General features: G+C 39.5%; 1 long non-coding RNA gene across 1 annotated transcript; it reads left to right on the forward strand.

Moving 5' to 3' along the window:
* Window positions 1–1,469: 1,469 nt before the first annotated feature.
* On the forward strand, window positions 1,470–5,537 carry LOC139125931 (uncharacterized). Its single transcript, XR_011550415.1, has 4 exons — window positions 1,470–1,498; window positions 3,382–3,529; window positions 3,878–4,228; window positions 5,211–5,537. It is a non-coding gene; the product is annotated as an uncharacterized lncRNA (long non-coding RNA).
* Window positions 5,538–19,067: the final 13,530 nt, after the last annotated feature.

Genomic DNA, 19,067 nt, shown 5'->3' on the forward strand with positions numbered 1-19,067 from the left:
GAAGTATGGCCGTGTTTACATCCCCCAAGACTGATCGCCGATTCAGATGCTTTACGAAAGTGATTGTAAATAAATAAATGAATACAAGTACTAGATCTCATGCATGTGTGACTCTATAATTAGTAACGTTAGGAGATATCTAATTTTATATTCCTAAAAAGTTTACGTAGTGATTGACTGACTCTTTGCGATAGGTTGTGTATAAATACAGCACGGCGCTGCCAGTAACAGTGACACAACGTGTAGCATGCAAAGAAGTTTAACTGTTGACGAAGCAGTCGCGTTGTCGTCATCTGTTCCCTTCTGCTCGACTAAGTCTCCCCTAAAATATTTTAGCTTCTTTGAGAATTTCGCAGTCATGAAACAATGAACACTGTGCTTTATATCGCTGACACTTAATCAAGAAAAAAAACTGCGGAAGCGTAGCTGATCACTCCGTCACAGAAATGGCCGGCTGAGCCGCCCGGCCTCGGGTGCCAGTGTGCCCGATATTTACATCATGTCAATTTTAATTTATCTCTTCCCGAGAATTTGGCTAGACATGTCTTTACGATCACATATTTTTAAAAGTGCCAATGTTCATGTGAGGTTTTATAACGCCAAACTGAAGATTTTGCGGCGAGAATACTACCTTTGGTGTTTATGCTAACATGACCCTCAGCCTGTTCCACTTCCAGCTGTTGATAGGAAAGATGTGTGTTATGAACGGTGGACAATTTTCAACTTGATCTCTACTACATTTATCTACAAACGTCATGGTGTAATTCAAATTTTTATATACAGATTTTGAACGAGGCAATTTGTGTTGAGAAGTAATAATAAGGTGGGATGGCAACTCCAGACTTATATTTATATTTTGTTAGCTTGCGGTTGTGTGTACGGTAGTGCACTGGTGTGTTTGACTGTGGTCACGGTGGGCTTGTCACTGACGCGACGGTCAACAAGAGTTCTCGCTCTTGTTCTCGTTTAGGTTAAGGTTCCGACTGTTAAAATTTGCAGGCCTGTAAATTCTGAACAGCTTTGTCATATCTTCTGTGACGATGATATTCTCAGTTGCACTGCTTTCACTCATGAAATTATCACTATCTCCATAGTAATGCACGAAGTCACCATCACCCATTCTATTAGTGACGTCACAGCTACTTGCGCCAAAACGGGGCGAGCTCGGCAATTTCCGGAAAATGTCGCCATGATGGAAAACGAAAAGTGCAACTTTTCCCGTGTTTTCGTCGAAATAACATAAAACAACCGTCTAAAAACCGCTCAAATAAGCTTCAGTTTGTGTGTAAATGTTTGTTTTATTAATACCATTTCATTGACAACCAGAACTATAGTATATGCCCCAAGTCAAACGAAAAAGTCTCAAAATTGGCAGGACTCGCACTTTTAAAACATATTTGACCCTGTTCTCTTTTTTTACAGGTTTACCGATGTCGATCTGTGGATTGTTTGAATGATATAGATACGAAGGGTATGGGAATGGATTGACGGTACACAAGTACGATCGATTGATAATTTTTTAAAACTTCGATAAGAAGGAATGTGATGTAATAGCGAACTTGCTAAATGCATGGATGACACGAAACGAAAGGAACGATACACGCCCTATGATTGGCCAGACGCTGCAATGTTCATTCTTTTCGTATGCAATCCTTCGTTCTGATTGGCTGAACGAAAACGAAGAAAGAGTTTTTGTTCCTTTCATTCACATTCTTTTTCTTGATTGGCTGAACGAAAGTGACGAAAGATTTGCATATTCATTTTCTCTGCGGCGAGCTGTTGGTAACCAAAATGCTGGCGCCTTGCTCTCATGATATATTCACCATGTAACTCCTGCCGTCTTTGAAATACAAGGAATAAAACTGAGCACAGACTGAAATACTTTCATGATATGAGTTGAATGGAGGTCGCGGTGAATGAACGGGAGTTTTACATGGTGAATATATAATTAGAGCAAGGCGCCAACATTTTGAGGAACGACAATACCTCGTTCTTTCCATGCAGTCAATCAGAAAAATGAATATGCAAATATTTCCTCACTTTCGTTCAGCCAATCAAGAAACACGAGGGAATATGAACGAAAAGAACGAAAACTCTTTCGTCGTTTTCGTTCAACCAATCAGAACAAAGTATTGGATACGAAAAGAACGAACGTTGCAGCGTCTAGCCAATCATAGAGCGTGTATCTTTCCTTTTCGTTTAGTCCATGCATTTAGCATGTTCGCTATTTGAACATTTAACCTTGAAGTTGCTAGAATATTGTGATCAATCTTACCACCCGAGAAGTGATCAAATCATGCATGACATGGGTTTTCGGTGGGATATGTGACAGGCTAGAATTCGAGGCTGATGAGGCAAGTGTCAGAGGGTGTTGTTCTCTGTCTTGCGTGGAAAATTTTGAGAAATTGATGTGTGCAGTGGTGCAGTTTGGTGCAATCTAAGAGGTGTTTTCGATTTGTCTGGTTGTTTTAAATAAGTTAAATTGTTATAACATCCCAAGGGAGGAGAGCAAGAGAGGGAGTTTCCCCTCCCCCGCTTCGAAATTTTTAGAAAGTGATGTTTTCAATGGTGCAATCTGAGAGCTGTTTCATTTTATTTTTTACCAAAAATTAAGTAACCCCTGTTTCAAACCGATGAAGCTTTCTGTTTTTGAGTGACCCCCCTCAGATTCCTCCCCTGGCCATAAATAATGACGACTCCCTAAACGGTAATTAGATGGAGTATAGATCAAAGCAAAGTCACAACTCAGAGTTTCACGGAGCTTACCGATCATCAGATGAAAGTCATATATACTCCATTCTCTTTTTTCAAGGGATCGTACATTTTTAGCCCTCTATATAGCTTCTTGAAGATCTTTCGGTATATATTTATCCAGTTGAAATTACTTTTAGGTGTAGTTTTCAGGTTTGTCGCCAGGTACGACGTCCGCATTGAGCCGTTCGATCGGAGCCGCAACGTTCCTAAGTTAATCGATCGATGGATCTCTTCGTGCAGACCATTGGTCCTGTAGAGCCCTGGCAACTCGTAAAGAAGCGACTTGAAATTTCGTCGGAAATACATTCTCCTTATTTGTATTTATTACATCCAGTTTTATTGTGGCAATAAACGGTATCGATAGGGTTAAGTTTTTTGTTGTTGTTTTTTGTCCTGGCCTATGTCACACAGCTGACGATCCGGGCAAGTTTATGTGATAAGTTGAATTAAGCTTTGTAATTTCGTTGTCTGGTTAACTTTCTCACAAACCTTCCTGCCATTTGGCGGTGTCTTATGTTGGCTTGGAATATGTACACCTCCCTTTCCCAGAGACGATCCAAAATTTCCCATCAGCAAAAAACAGAGGAATGTATAAAGATAAGACAAATAGTTAACGGTGTTTTGCAGGTCAACTACACGAACTGGTATCCTAAGGAACCAAATGATTACAAAGGTAAAGAAGACTGCGCGCATATGATAAGAAATATGGATGGAAAGTGGAATGATGCGAACTGTTTGAGTTTCTGCGGATTCGTTTGCGAAAAGAATATACTAGGTAGGAAATTGAATGTAATATGATGCATTCACAGCTACATCACTTGCATTATTTACATAGAAGGGTAGTCAAGTAACAAAGTGCCATTAAAATCTAACTGGTGAAAACAACATCCGATCGAAGTCAAAATACAAGGACCGGGTGAGTGTTCGGTTTACTTTAGAGAGAAGTCTTGAGCCTGACATAACTTCATACGACCATTCTATCATTCTATGTTTGCTTACGTATTCAAACCTGTACACGTATATAAACAATGGAGAAATCGACGTTTGGCTAAATAAATGAACTTGTATTTGATAGAGATTATTTAAATCAGTCTAAATGTACATTTTTATTATGTCTTCTCAGAAGCCAACTGTATACAAAGGTTCGATCTATCAGCCGCTGACACCATTACACTGACAACACCAAACTTCCCAAACTATTATGACAACATGCTGAACTGTCTCTGGACAGTTTCTGTACCTGAAGACGTCATGATAAGAGTAGAGTTTAAAAGCTTTGAAACAGAAGCCGGATACGATCGCATGTCGGCTGGACACGGGCGAGAACCGGAGAGTGGGACCTCGGTAATCTCGAGGCATTCTGGTGATGGATTACCGGAGTCATTCATAGGATCACCCAGTGTGTGGATAAGCTTTACGTCCGATAGATCAATAGTAGCCCCTGGATTCGAAGTTGTGATATCTGCATACCACGGTAAATACCTAGCTATATCTATTTGCATATTTAGAGATCCCTAGAGGGTCTTTGCCCGATTTAAAAGTAGTAATCTGCTCGCAGGGAGTCCAAATTTACCAGTTTATATTTTTTCATTCCGTGAAGTGTATATTTTTTCTTATGGTACAGAACAATTGACAAGCATCACCATGTAAATTAAATTACAAACCAACGTCACTTTCTTGTCCCATTCCAATAAACAGAAAAAATAGTATTCTTAGAAGAAAATACAATCATGTATATCGAGATCGGCAAAAGGCTGTAATTTGACTGTACACGGCGATATTGTCATAGATTGTATACGGAAGGCATGCGTTGTGTACGGATGGCCGATTGGCGAGTCTGATACACACATGGCATGTATGAGTCCATACATGACCTTTATTTAATCGCGTTCAGCTCAATCGGTCGTTTGAGTTGCAAAATGTAATAGTTAAAGTACTTGATAAACATTTCTCATTATTGAAGCAAGGGCCGTCGCGTAATGTAACTACATTGAGGTTGATTTACACCTAATGTGAAGTTGCTGAATGCTAAAACAAAAACTATAAGTACGCGTTCACGCACACATACATCCCTACCCGCATTAAAAGAACTACATGTAACCAGGTTCCTCAATACGAAAGGGCCTTCTAGCCTGCGTTGAGTTCGGCAAGTCAAAAGTAACCGGAAAGTAAAAAACCCCAAAGTCATCGATAATATCCCTCGACTTAATACATTGATCAAATGATGACATTGTAATTGTAATGTGTAGTTTATAAAGGAGGTACACCTGATAGGTTCTCTTCCTGGAGAACACAAATACAGCAGTGGCAATATTATACCGAGTCCTCCTTTAATCATAGCCTGTTGTATGTGTACTGTTTGAAAACTGAAGATGTAGGCCTAAAGATGGAAATTTTGAAATTGTGAATGTCCATTTTCATCATTCGCTTTAACAACGATTGTAATCGTTTTACAGATATGTTCACCAGTTTCAATACCAGAACGACGTTAAAATATACGGCGTCGGATTGTCTCTCTCTTCACTGGCTGTCTGCTGGAAATGACGTTGTCATCAAATCACCGAATTATCCAAACACGTATCACAATGACGTCGAATGTACCTGGGTAATATCGACAAATTTTCGATACCATTTCCGCGTTTCGTTCAACACCTTCAACACGGAGGCAAGATATGACACTCTTGTTACAGGGACGGGAATCCAACCTGGATTTGGGAATTTGCATCTATCCTCAGGATCAGATCTACCAAATGACTTCACAGTATCTTCGTCTGACATGTGGCTCCGTTTTCACTCAGATGGCTCAATGACCAGGTCAGGATTACGGTTGGTGATAACCGCAGTTCAGTAATGATGCAACGATATTGCAAAATCAAACTTTCAAACAATTATGACTAATTGTATTGCCACTGTGCAGTTTTTGCACTACAGCACCCGACTCTGTGATGCTATGGTGGATTGATGAACAAAGTCATGTACCACCAACAGCAATGTTGTAAGTCGAAGGAACGACTTTATATAGCACTGTTCAAAGCAGCTTTGCGCAACTAGGTGGTTGAATTTCACAAAAAAAGATAAAATATAATCTGGAAAAATTTTACATACTTTCAAATCGTATTTATAAATCTAATATCCATATACGTATATCCATTATTGGGTACACAATATAGATCGTAATGGCTTTGATGATTGCAAATGTATGAAAATATACAAAGAATGTATGAAGGGAAAGCTTTAAAAAATCCCATACATTAAAATAGTTTTAAAAACGCCTATCGGGCGAAACTTTTCTATGGTTTGTTGAGTATACAAATGAAATACCTTTCTTTCTACATGTTGGTGGCGAGGTTATATTGTAGTTAGGTCATTTCAGTTCAATTGAGAGATATGATGCAATTAGCTTTTGGGGACTCTTAATCCTCCACATTTTTATCTTAAGACACCTTTATGAGACCGATATCAGTTAACACGTTACAATTGTCATATAATTCATGTACAAGGAATCCAAACTGTTGTAGTGTTTAGTCCTTTTGTGGTTTCATAAGTATATAATGAGCTTCATCTTATTTGCATAATTGAATTTACCTAACAGGCAATCATACTAATAAGTTATTCAGCTTTAAAAAGCTACACACAAAGCAACTGAAATTCAATGTCTTCGTTATCACATGCCTAATATATCGAGTGTCACAAACCTATACTATTGATGAAAGTTTTTGGTAACGTGGCTTGGCACAGTCGTTACCAATTCAAGTGACCATGAACTGTGTTAGGCTTGATGTCGATCGCACATTTAACGACACGGTCGTTTTATGTTTCACGCAAGTTCACCTATCATGGGATATAGTATGAATAATTGGCTTGGTAAGTGACACCAATAACACGGTATGGCAATACTATTTGAAACTGCAAGTAGTAAAGATATTCTAGTCAAGAAAAGATGCTGTGCACCCGAGGAATGTTAGACAAGAGTCACCTAGCCTCGAGCATGTAGTTTCGTATGTGGCTATTACACAGTATTGTATTCGGAGGTATTTAACATTAAAAGGCATTTTGAATAAATGTCACAATCTTGTTAAGACATAATTGTTTTGACAACAGGAATTATTTTATGGAGAAAAGTATATTTCGGTGTATATTTCAATAGAAAGAACAGTGCAACCTACATGTGTACTTCAGAACTATTGGTACGTTTACGATACAGAGTTCATAGCGAGTAATCTTGATTGTACCACTTAAGAATGCATAAAACTCTTTATGACAATAACTGGTCACCATATATTGATACTTTTTTTTCATAAAACGAATTGTTTGTTATGTAATAAGCGCAAACAAAATGTCTAAAATAACTGACATATTTGCTGCTAACGCATTAGTCATTGCCGATCTTTCAGTCAATTACCTGTCTGTCTAATCGTATCGGTTCGCAAGACAGCCACGATAAAATGATTTAATTTCTTTAACATGATGTAGCCATAATATGACTAGAACCAATTTGAGATAATTAGATTTGAATTGATATCGATTTCATCTGCAAATATACCGTATCTGCATTTTATTTTAAGTTACACACTTGTCGTTATGAGTAATTTGTAATATTGCAACATTCAGCTATAGGGCACCTAACACTTTTTAAAAATCTGAAAAAAAAAAGATCCAATTATCCAAAATAAGTTCCAATCGTGTTCCAGACATTATGCCAAACATATAGCCTGTAAGGAAAGATACGAAAGGCATGATAGTGGACAATAAGCTCGGAGTCCTAGTTTACTCATAGCATGTTTTAATGATGGTCCAAGATTACGATTTTTGCAATCGGAATCGACGTTTTTATGGCAGTCTGGGACTTACCCAAGAAAAATGAAAGTGAATGTGTCTAAAAGCGCATATGGGTAAGAATGAAAGACGAAAAGTCTTCGATTATTCTAACAGCACGCAGAATTAACATTTGTGTAAATCGTCGAGGTCACTAGTAGAAAATATCGCGAGAAATAGCGAAAAACAGAAACTTTATCGCATTTTAAAAAAATTACTGTAGAGATTTCATTTTTTCATGCAATTTAGTTGAGAATCACATATTTGCGCAATATTGTGTGAAAAACATAATTATTGCAAACTGTCAGCGAGAAACAAATTCTCAGATTGATCGACGAGAATTATTTTCTCGCAATTAATCTGCGAGAAATAGAATTCAAGATGATTTTAATATTGTTGACAAATGGCAGGAATGATCTAATAGTCCTGGCTGCGGCCGGCTGACTATGCATGCGCCGGTTCAGTATACTTAAAATATGAGTTACCGGAATTGTACCCAACTAAATTCTGGGCACCACCGTGTTTTTTGAGTGCGTGAGAAGAAACAAATGCGAAACATGCAAAGTCTTACTTTAACTCCACATGAATAAATATATTTCTGCCGTTAGCCTGTAGGCCTAAATATTGTTTTCCTCCTCGTAATTGATACTATTATATATCTTTACTATCACGCCTTAAAAAGAGAGAAAAAAATGTCGTGCATATAAACGAAGACTCACGCCAAGAACTGTTCGAGTTGAACTCACATTTTCAAAAGCGCCCTCTGTGTTAATACCAGTGCAAGTGCCAGTTTTTAGACAAAGTTTTCAGCTTGCAATACTGGACATTGAGAGAACATTTGCCATGGCAACGATAATGACGGCATAAAATGTCCCTTATAAAACACGATGGTTGTTATCATGGAAATTTCAAATGATATGCACAAAATTTGCCATTTATGTAAAACTGTTTGACAAATCAAACAGGATATTAAACCTGCTCGAGTCTTCGGGTCTGACAACTTAAGCATATGTGAACAGTGTCCATCAGTTGGTGCCCCAGTTAACTGGATGTTTGAATTTATTTTAATACAATGTAGTGGTGCTACTTATGTAAATGGGAAGTAACAATTATTTCTATTTCATTTTTTCTTATCCTGAATCAATTGACAATGACGATGTTAGCGTCGACTCTGCTTCTTCCCACGGAAATACGAATTTCTTATTATAACCTCTGGTGCGACACCAAGATCTCTTGCTACCTCCATGCCGTCTTCAATGAACTTATGTACTCTTTCGGCTGAGTGTCACGAATGTCTGATCATTTCTAATTCTCATAAACACAACCATTGTGTTAGCTTCGAGATCTGCCTGGCAGGGTTGTGTGTTACTGGTGTTATACAGTCTCCCACTACAGCCCTGCTGACTGCCATAGACAAAACCGCTGGTAGCATATCGGAAATGCAGTTTCTCAGTTGAAAACAGCCGATTTTGAATCCAAAACTTGCATTGATCTTCGTCTTCGAGCACACCCACCTCGCCTAGATACATGATGTGCTCAGTCGCACTTGAAAACTACGCAGAGCCTACTTTTCTCTCTCCCGTGCGAGGAAGCATTCGTATCCGCCGCCATTGTTAATCTCAATTTCACCTAGCGAAACCAGCCTTGCAAACAAACGATCATGGCGATATCGAACTTCGGAAGTCGACGTTCTGAGAAAAGTGCAACAGAGAAAAGAATGTGATATATGTAAAACTTCTGAAGAGAAAAAAAGAAAAAATATTTAGAGAATACAAAATGATCATCGCAGATTGTAAATAGCTTAGTGGTGGTTAAAAATAATAGTAATTACCGAGTGCTTAATCACGATGTTCTTTTTTTGAAAAACGAGTCTGTACATAAAATTCTGCAGTTGCATTTTGAATGCGAGGCCCCTAATATATGAAATTTGTGCAGCTGTGTCAAAACGAGGCCATTTATATAAACTTTTTGCAGCTATGTTAAAACAAGGCCGTATATTCCAAGTGAAGAGTATGTCTAGTTTTATTTATTTTTCTTGTAGAGTAAGTTTTTTGTGTTTTCCTCTGGTTTTATGAGTACGTTCTCGAATTAAAGAATAAATAAAAATAAATAACTACTACTGTAAAGCAACACAGGACGAAATAAATCGTACGGTTGAAACGGTGTACGACATTATCAAAAACATGTGGGACATGAAAATCATTGACGAGGCGACGTTCAGCTTCCTCAATCCCAAAACCAAACACATTCGCACACCACGTTGGTATCTTCTACCGAAGATACACAAACTCCCACCGGAAGGAACAACCTTTGTCGGACGTCCTATTATTAGTGGCTGTTCCGGCCCAACAAATAATATCTCTGAATATCTAGACTATTTCATCAAACCAATCGTCCAAAGACAATCAACATACGTCAAGGACACAAAAGACTTCATTAACAAACAAACTAGAATAATAAAAATACCGGAAATTCTATTCCGGTAACATTGGACGTGGTATCTATGTACACAAACATGCCACAAAACGAAGCCATCAACACAGTGACCACAGCGCTGGACTCAACAATTGTACCAGCAAACACATACGATATAAAAAAACCGCCAACAAGCTACATGCAAACACTACTGTCGCTTATTCTGAAACATAACATATTTGAATTCAACGGAGAATACTATAAACAAATCCGTGGGTGCAGCATGGGGTCGCCCTCGTCGCCTCAGATCGCTGACGTCACTTTCCATGAAACGGAGAAAACCATTCTAAATCTCCACTCCGATCAAATATTCCTATGGAAACGTTTCAGAGATGACATCTTTATGATTTACACGGGAACAGAAAGTGAACTCCAAACCTTTGTCGGGGAGTGCAACATGCTGCACCCTACGTTCAAATTCACATTTGAATATTCTATCGACAAAGTCTCATACCTTGACGTAACGGTCTTTAAAGGTCAGAGATACAATCGAGAAAGAAGGCTCGACTTCAAAACCAACACAAAACCAACCGACACGTTCCAATACTTATTGAGAAATTCGTGTCACCCGAGCGGCACTTTCAAAGGCTTCATTAAAGGTGAACTTCTCCGATATGCTCGCACATGCAACAACGACATGGACTTCATTGAAAAGGTCAACTTTTTCACACGCAAACTTCAACAACGAGATTATATAAAAAAGATATATCTCGTATAAAGAAAGATGTTAATCTCACCAACCGTCAACGATACCTCACCGATAAAGATAAGAGGAATGACATAAGAACAAAACTGGTTTACACAACGACCTTCAGTCCATTCATCAAAACCTGTCAAATCAAACAATGTCTAACAAAAAATTGGAAAATAATAGAAGCCGATCAAACACTGGCCAAAGTTTTTTCCAGAAAAACCTATCATAGCATACAAAAGGAATAAAAACATAAAAGACATCCTCGTTCAGGCACAAATCAAGCACGAGGATAAAAATAAACACGAACGGCCCACCTACAAACCACTCAACGTTCAGACCACAACATATCCATACTAGCATCTCTATTTGATGAACAATCGCTACTATCAAATTAACATGTGGGATAACAAAACAATTCGAGCGACTGATGAAGGAACCGCACTCTGGTTCCGAAACACCGTTAAGATGAATGACTCTAACACATAACCGGTTCTTTCCCGGGGACCCAGATCACATGACAGGGTCAAAGCACTGTCGACTCACCGGTTGCTCGCCATGTTTTCTTATATCATTAAACCACATTGATCGATTCAATATACCGCATCACTATCAAAGGTAGAAAACGATGTGTAAAGTTGCTCTCATTTTCCTATATATCCTTACTATTCCTAATTTTTTATGCATTATTTACAGACATTTCCACCTGTTATTTTTTCATCCAGGCATTCAAGATTTAACATTATAAGAACTCGGTCATTTGTACTAACGCAGAGACTGATATAATTGCCTAATATAATTTTGAATTCCTTCAATAGATCCACTTATTTGAATGGCCTATAATTGCTTATTTTACCAGTGATATTTAATGAGTGATCATCAACATCACTTGAGGAACTGAAATCTGGAAATGGGGTTCGACAGATATCATTACATAAACAGCACTCAGTAAAGGCTCTCCCATATTAACTTCCTTAAAATTCATGATAAGACACTTGTATTCGCTGATGTGTGAGTACCAATACTGATATTTTCTATGCGTGACTATTTTAAATGTTGACAGCCCGGGCATTTTTTTGACGAGTAGCAGAACAGCTCTCTAAAAGAAGAGTTCATTACGCTGTAGATGATGAAGTTCCAGAAACTGTTTGATGCCACAAAGCACGATGCCAGTCTTTCTATCCAGTCTGCCGCATGCTCAGCTGTTTTACCAGATATCAGGTAAAACAATATTAGCCTCCATACGGTGTCATGATATCGCAAAGGCAGTTGTTACCGCAATAAATATTTTGACTGCCTTCATGTATTGGCAACTGCGGTGCTGTTTCCGGTGGACCGCTCGTTTTCTTGATTATTTGATACATGATTGGCGATTCGTTTTATCTGGTTCCTCGCGATCACAAGTATTCGTGCGTAGAGCACTATTATCACTCCAAATGGGATAATCTTACACATGATGGCGCTGAGTATCACAATATTATAGCCTCTGTAGAGGGGGATGCATATATGAGTTGGGGGTTGGTAGCCGTAGAAGTCACTACCAAGGATGAATCTCAGAGAAATCGAATACAACGCCAGAAAAATCCAACCAGCAAGAGCCATCACCACTGCTCTCTTCTTTGTCATCAAGACGGGATACCGAAGAGGCCATTGTATGGCAAGAAATCTGTCAACAGCAATGAGCGTCAAAGACATGGTAGATGCCGTCACAGCAGTGTGATACACAGCGCCTAACGTAGCACATAAAGGGCGAACGGAATCGACGAGAGGCTCCTGTGTCACGCAGCCGACTAGAGATGTAAGAAACAGGAACCCCATTATGAGATCGGCAGTGGCAAGGGAAATAGCGAAGCATCGACCTCCGATTGGAAAAATCTTGTCATTTTTGCTGAAAACGGCGATGTTCACCACATTACTGATGATAATTAGCACTGCAATGACAAAAATTGGCATCGCCTGTGTGACGAAAAGAATAAGATCAATGTCCTGCCTTCTCATGTTCACTGTTGAGTTCATGTTGTCGCAACTGTGGTGTCGTTCTCAAGTTACTCTGTTGCTTAGCTTTTACAATATATATAAGGTAGGATATTCACAAATATTATTGGCTGTAACTGGTTTAACGAGTGTCGTGTGCAGAGCGTATTGATAACGCAAATTTGTGTTAACCTTATAATCCGAAATGAGTTTACGATATGCATATACTCATAAGCTAATTAAAAGCGCTAAGTTTTATTCCTGTCAGGACAATGCCACATGTAATGAGATCAGTTATGGAGGTGTTAACGTGGTTTCTTTAATTTTTATTGAAGTATTTCAAGCATTTGGAAACAAATGGACGCATTGTCAAAAGTATAAAAATTTGCATTCCGCATTCGGAGAATAATGCGATCATACAATTGACAAGTTCCGAAATCTCTCCTGTGTCAATTCATTCTGTAAGACAAGCAAATTATACGATAAATATGCAAATTAACAATAAATTTGCATGACATTGCTAAGAGCCTTTGTACACTATAATGAGACAGTGTGCTAATTATCTCTACCAAGTTTCATGAAATTGCTGCAATATTTCTGGACATATCTCCCTAATTACAAATTCATCAAATGTACAAATTAGCAATTAATTGATGCAATACTGACGTATCTCATTGTATGTTATCACAGCTCTGTGTGACGAACATTTTACAAAGTTTCATTAAAATTAGTGCAGTCGCTATAGAACATAGCTCTTTTTCAAAAAGCCGTTGACAATGACATAATCCCCGCTTAGTTAATAACATGGCAGTCGCACGACCATATTGGATCAGATCACAAACAAATCGACGTGCATATGTATAACATAGGGCGTAATATTTGTAGTGAGTTGACGTACGTACGTACGTACGTACGTACGTACGTACGTACGTACGTACGTACGTACGTACGTACGTACGTACGTACGTACGTACATACATACATACGTACATACATACATACATACATACATACATACATACATACATACATACATACATACATACATACATACATACATACATACATACATACATACATACATACATACATACATACATACATACATACATACATACATACATACATACATACATACATACATACATACATACATACATACATACATACATACATACATACATACATACATACATACATACTACATACATACATACATACTACTTACTTACTACTTACTTACTTACTTACTTACTTACTTACTTACTTCAGTCCTCTTCGTCCCGGATGGGACATAAGGCGATGACGAGTTGCCTCCACTTTTCTCTATCCTTGGCTGCATGTTGTGCCTCGCCCCAGGTCAGACCCATCTCCTTCAGCTCAGCTCGACGTGTATATATAAAAACACAGAAAATGTATATTTCGGAAAACGCGCGATACGCAAAAAATGGATGTAAAAGGTCGCCTGTGACAGAGATCAGTGTGGCTACTGCTGAGACTCCCGAGCTAGGTTAATTGTCCACACCGCACTATAATCTCTGTATGGAGACTGTATTCATACGTATATACACATACACTGGCATCTGCACGTATTCACATGTATTCACATACAGACAAAACATATAGGCCTACCCTATAGAAAAACGTTTTTCGAGGGTCTATGGACGACGGTAAATGCGTCAAAAAGCCAAACACGTATCACGGTCCCACCCAGAGGAAACGTGCATTTTAAGTGTCACAGAGATGGATTAGTATGTTCCGTTACAGTGACGTGTAATATGTTCCGTAACAGCGACGTGTAGAGTTAAATAATAACACACGCCAGCAAGGGCAAGATCACGATTTGTTGCCCGCCCAAGAGATGGTGCTCATGACGGTAATATTGATGATGCCCCAGCCGAAGGCGAGGGTATCATCAATATTACCGTCATGAGCACCAGACCGAGGGCTGGCAGCAAATCGTGATCTGCCCGTGCTGACGTGTGTTATTAATTACAGTGTTGTTAAAGATTTTCTCGTTTAATGTACTAAACGTCGTCGAGTACTTCAGGTCTAGCTTTTTCTTGTACCCTTTCAAAAGCTATTGCTTCACTGAAAATACCAAGCAAATGTACGCGACGATGTGGTACGCGCAGAAACGACGCGCGGTATTCCAGAACGTGGTAGCGGGCTATATCAGTGCACGCGACAGGGCTATATCACCTTAGCCATGTTCTATCACTTTTTGTTCTATATCACGTGAGTGCGGCTCAGCCGATCAAAGTACCGGGATAGTACGTGAGGTGTAATAATTAGAGGTTATTACCCAATATCGCCTGTTCCTGTGTCGTATCAGCATGAGTGTCATTTGTGCTGCGTCAGACACGAGACGAAGTCGAGTGTCTGACGCAGCACAAATGACACGAATGCTGATACGACACAAGGAACAGGCGATATTGGGTAATAACCGATTTATCATATACCTATGCCCATAATTTTAGGGAATTTTTACTAATAGAACGAAAAACCTTTAATTTTGAGGCTTTACTTTATTACGCCTTGCGCATAAATATCAGAATGTTTATGTGAACAGGCTTCATTCATAAAGTATACGACGAAGATGTCAACATCACGCGCGACATCGCTGCAAGTCGTCCATATCCCAATGAAACCCAAGAAGAAAGACACCGGGATACAAAAATCGTCATACAGAAGGAACTTTTTAAGGTTCAATATGCTATTACAACTGTAACCGATCAAAAACTGCTCAGCTTTAAATCTATCCTGATTTCGATCGTCGTACGGCACGGAGCTCGCGCAGAGAGGGGACGCCATTTTGTTAGTTTACCTTTAGAGTTGCCATGTCAACAGTCGTCGCGCGCGCGACATCGCTGTCACGCCACGCGCTTACTACCTGTTCGGTGGAGACCGTGCACAGTGCCTGGCGCCTTGCGAACGGCAGAATGTTTGCTAGAACTTGACCAAAAAAATACCACGGGAAAACATTTCAAGACTCAACGTGTTATTCCCGTAGTTTGCAACCAGAAATACCCGTCTTCCTCGAAGCCCTTCAAGTTTTTACGTCGGCGACATCGCTTCCCAGGCGGGGAGCGGCAGCCATTTTGTTGTTTACGTTGTTTACCAACAAACTGCTAATGTAGTTCGGGAAAACTCTAAAGCTGATGACGTTCATCGTGCATATCTCGACGTTTACCGTGAAATATCACGGCTGATATTTTACGTTGAACGTCACTAGAATGTAGCAATATGGGCATGGGTATATGATAATGTGATTTATCAAACACGTGAGTGAGTTTAGTTTCACGATACTATGAGGTTATCCCTCGATATCACCTCTTGGTGGGGTCGTATTGCTGCGAGTGCGGTTGTGGGCTGCATCACACGAGTCGAAGCTCGTGTGATGCGGCCCACAACCGCACTCGCAGCAATACGACCCCACCAAGAGGTGATATCGAGGGATAACCTCTGTATCATATACCTATGCCCACGTTATTGAATGAATAAATCTCGTATATTAAAAAAAGATACGTTTCACTGTGGTTTTTCTTGATGGACTACATTTATTTGCGTCATCTTGCTAAGGCGGATTGATATACTAGCGTCTGACGTAATCTATCAGCTGGCTCATTTACAATTATTTTACGGTTGAGCAGAGGAATGCTTGTACTCTGTCATCAAACATGTAGGATATCTACCGAATCTGTACGGTACATGCAAGTGTTGTGTTTGGTATTATTTTCCAGAACGTATTTACCATGAATAGGCCTACATGATATTTTTGAAAGCTTTGCTTTTGAATTTGCTGGTCCTCCGACATGTCCGATAGCACTTTTGCTTGTTGTCTGCGCGTCTGTGCTTATGCACGGACGGAGCAGCTGGTCTGTCGTCGATCTGTCAGTGCCCGTACGGTGTGATGCTCTGTTCTTTAATTTGTTCAAATTGGTAGCACTACTAGCAGGTTAATCCGCTATCGACACATGTGTTTTATTTAGTTACCCCGCATTTCCCTATGCTACAAAACCCTGCCACTTTTTGAGATCGGACATGATATCGTAGTCAAAGTGAAAATCATAGACGGGCACCATGGTTTGTTTAGATTAGGGCGCCACCATGTAAGTAGTCCGGTATGCAAATCACAGGCCGTATCAGGCATTGTTATGTAAATCAACAGGTCGTATCACGTTTTCATATGCAAATATTCAATTGAATGAAAGAAAGACGCGCTGATCATTCCTTTCATATGCAAATCAACAAGGCGTATCACTTTATTGACATGCAAATCAACATGATAAATCATGTCACTGAACTCAGTACAGACACAATACAGGGCATAGGTATATGATAAATATGTGTATGATCGGTGACAGACATGTCAAAAGACAAACACGTACATGTATCACTGACATTGATCGCGCGTCCGTTTAAATAGCGACGCTTACGAGTGAGATTCTCAAACACACGAGTGATCAAACACACTAGTGAGAAAACCGTTCAGTGTTTGAAACTATTACAAATAAGTAAAAATACATGTTTCAAATCGTTAAAGCAACTTTCGGTGTGTTTGGTCATTGCAAAAAAAAATACTATTTTTTATCGATTGCTGTCGTTCTTTTTTGTCGAAGTATATTGACTGCAAACATTGTTTGGGATCAATTTCATTCACAGATAACAAAGATGCAAGGCTATTGTCAGTTTCCCTATTGGCAAAACACGCATTTGACATTAAGGCTTACTGATATGTAGACTTGTCAAGCATAAGTAATCGTGAAATATACATTAGCAATTCCACACAACGAACGATTTTTGCGTGCCACTCTTTGAACATGTTATTAACCAAATGGACAATGCCTTGAGATCTTACAAAGTTACTCTCATTCAATTCGGCGACACTCTTGTCGGATGTCATTTGCATTTATTGCTAAATGATAACCAGAGACAAACTCAAGAGCTATTTTGAAGTATTATATTCGTGATTTTTCCCACCTTTAGAAATCAATGTTTGCCTTCCGTGCAAATAAATTATGCACAACCACGGATAGCAGCCACAACTTTTAAAATTTACCTCGTATGTTCATTATAAGTGATTTGATAGGGAATCATACATCACTTTATGAACATTTAATTGGGTGAAAAAAACAACAACAAGATTGTGGAGCGTCACAAACTTGCCACTCGAACCAGTTGCAATCACTGAAGACTTCGAGATGTCAACGGTTACAGGGAAAGGCTATGCAAGGTCCACGTAGAATAACCAGTTAAAGGTCTGGTGAAATGCCCATGTTGCAAAATCACAGAAATACAGTTGATGGTCTATAAAACAGTTACATTCATTTCTTTTTTCGTTTAGCGCGCGTGATTATGAAATATGGCAAAAGAAAAATGCAATGTGGGCGTGTCCCCGAGCCTCTCCAGTCGACTTTTTTCGGCTTTCCGAAGTTTGCCCGACGCCGTATCTCATAACGGGAACTAAAGTATTTCACACCTCCGTAAGCTCCCTACGGGGGTAACTTCTAGGGTTTCCGCTTACATGATCAGGATAGTGTCCTCATTCACTATGGAGAACGTTGTTCTTTTGGTGGCTGTGACAGCGGCAAGAACATGAACGGCTCAACTGTAAATTATTTTAAGTTCCCGTCAAGTGTTGAGTGTTTGAACCATAGGATGTGCTTGTCTCTGCTGGTTCGTACGATCGGCCACGGTCCCTCGGCTGAGCCTGCCTCGCTACTCGCTACACAGAAGGTTGGGACCGCAATGCAAATCAACAGCATGAACACCAACACTGAACGTTGTGACTGCCATTAAAATGCACTTGTCTACAACACGGAACGTCGGGACCGCAATGCAAATCGACAGTAACTTAAAACGTAAATGGGACCGTGATTAAAATGCACTACAAGTACAACCACAACACGGAAGGTGAGACCACGATGCAAATTAGCTGCATGAACAGCAACACTGAATGTTGAGACTACCATTAAAACGAACAACAACACGGAACGTAGAGATCGCGATACCAATCATGGAGGTAGAGTCCTCCTTGATACAAATCGACAGCAACATGCAACGTGTCGTTGGGACGGCAATTAAATTGAAGAACAACGGGGAATACCGGACCACGAGGACCGCGATGCAAATCGACCGCAACATGGAATGTTGAAGACCGTGATGAAAATCCACAACACAGAACATCTAGACCGCAATGTAAATCAACTGCAACACCGAACCTTGTTGCCTCGATTAAAATGCGTATGTCTGCTATGTATAGCAAAAGTTTCAATTCTCGCGAGCGAGCGTTCCTATGCCCGCTGTACACTAGACAAAATGACGTCAAATTTATGTCGAGGGCTCGATTGCGTGT

Source organism: Ptychodera flava (genome assembly GCF_041260155.1).
Source record: "Ptychodera flava strain L36383 chromosome 3 unlocalized genomic scaffold, AS_Pfla_20210202 Scaffold_26__1_contigs__length_13983176_pilon, whole genome shotgun sequence".
Taxonomy (NCBI): Eukaryota; Metazoa; Hemichordata; class Enteropneusta; family Ptychoderidae; genus Ptychodera; species Ptychodera flava.